Source organism: Mus pahari, chromosome 5 (genome assembly GCF_900095145.1).
Source record: "Mus pahari chromosome 5, PAHARI_EIJ_v1.1, whole genome shotgun sequence".
Taxonomy (NCBI): domain Eukaryota; kingdom Metazoa; phylum Chordata; class Mammalia; order Rodentia; family Muridae; genus Mus; species Mus pahari.
Genome location: NC_034594.1, coordinates 128,875,000 through 128,877,026, shown reverse-complemented (window position 1 = coordinate 128,877,026; position 2,027 = coordinate 128,875,000). Strand labels below are relative to the sequence as shown.

The 2,027-nt window shown below is 40.4% G+C and overlaps 1 protein-coding gene across 5 annotated transcripts in view; it reads left to right on the top strand.

Annotated features, from left to right (window-relative positions):
* Nucleotides 1-2,027, top strand: part of Cep350 (centrosomal protein 350) — a 132,764-nt gene that overhangs the window by 82,159 nt on the left and 48,578 nt on the right. The gene's annotated exons all lie outside the window — the stretch shown is intronic.

The window sequence follows — 2,027 nt, the reverse complement described above, 5'->3', positions numbered from 1 at the left end:
AAACCAAATCCAAGAACACATCAAAATGATCATCCATCATGACCAAGTAGGCTTCATCCCAGGGATGCAGGGATGGTTTAATATACAGAAATCCATCAATGTAATCCACTATATAAATAAACTCAAGGACAAAAACCACATGATCATCTCGTTAGATGCTGAGAAAGCATTTGACAAAATACAACACCCCTTCATGATAAGACTTGGAAAGATCGGGAATTCAAGGCCCATACCTAAACATAATAAAAGCAATATACAGCAAACAAGTAGCCAACATCAAAGTAAATGGAGAGAAGCTGGAGGCAATCCCACTAAAATCAGGGACTAGACAAGGCTGCCCACTTTCTCCCTACCTAGAATAGGTTCTTGACCTTGATATATGAGTCATTTTGTAGAACATTCCCTAACAGGATTTGTCTTGTTGTTCCCTTGACCTAGATTCAGATTGTGTACCTGTGGTAGGAGTATCGTGTAAGTGATTTTGTATTTGTTGCCACCAACAGGTAGACCTTGATTTTGATTACTCCCTTTATTGATCATTGTGCCTCAATCACTTGATTATTATTTACTAGACTTTACTGTGTTAACAAATTACTTTTCTGTTACTGTGATAAAACACCACCATCAAAGAAACATATAAAAGAAAGCATTTAAATGGCTTGTCAGTTTCAGTAGGGTAGGAGTGTATTTTGGCATCAAGTATCAGGCGTGTTGGCTGGAGCAGCTGAGAGTTTACATTTTGATCCACAAGCAGGAAGCAGAGAGCACACTGGGAATGGCACAACTCTTGAAAAGTCAAAACCCTATAGCACACCTCCTCCAGCAAGGCCATACCTCCTAATCCTTCCCAATCAGTTTCACCACCTGGAAAGTGTTCAAACATGAGCTATGGCAGCCATTCTCATTCAGGACACCACACTTGTTTATCTTCTCTTTCCCTGTATCGTCCTTCTCCGTTGACTGTGGCACATTTGCTAGGAAATTCTCTGTGGAAAGGCGGTCCTAACTGCTCCCCGTGTTTGTGCTCAGGATGAGGTGCTGATCACTTACTTGCACATGGGCCATGCTCTGGAATTAGATGCTTTTTACCCTGCTCAGCTCCAGTCCCCCACCCTTCCCCTAGACCAGCTTCTCTCTCTAATGACTTTAGGTCTCATTTGTTCAGGAGCAGGACGGAAAAGAGAAGGGGTCTGCTTTGTTTGTAATCTCATGACATTTAAACAGAAAGATGAACTGTACCTACCTTCTTGTAAAGAGTATAACCTACATTTTATGGGACAAGTGTATTAAGCTATTAAAATGTCACTGTGTTGTCTGTGGAGTTTTGTTTGTTTTGTTGTTGTTTTTACTATTTTTTTTTTTTTTTAAGATAAATTTGCTATGTAGCCCTGGCTGGCCTGCAATCTGCTCTATCGCCCAAGTTAGTCATGAAAGGTTGGCAGTTCTACCTCAGCTTCCTCAGGGTGAGAGTGTAGGGACCATCATACCTGGCTTCAGGTTTTGCTTCTTGCTTCTTAGAAGTAATGTGCTGGTTAACCCAGTAATTCTTCCATGTTTTTCCTGTAAATCTGTGAACATACTGTTTTTCATAAAAAAGTTAAAATATTTACTTTCCTGCTATGTTTAAAGTTTATATCTTTTGATAATTTTTTGTGTGTATACACACTTTGTATACCCGTAGTGCCTGTTACGTTTTATTTTTATTTTTGAAGCAGTGCTCGGGATTAAACCTCGGGGCTCACACTTGCTAAGGAAGTACTACCCACTATGCTACAGCCCCTTGTGTTCCTTTTAAGTATTTTAACTTTTAAAAATCAAAGAAGACATTTGGGTGCTTGATTACACTGGCAGAAAATTTCCAAGTTCTTTGGATTTCCTTAGTTAAGAAAATAACTTATATATAACATTTTTTTGCTCGCTCTCTCTCTCTCTCTCTCCCTCCCTCCCTCCCTCCCTCCCTCCCTCTCTCTCTGTGTGTGTGTGTGTGTGTGTGCCTCTCTCCCTCCTGCCCCTCTGTCCAGCTTTAT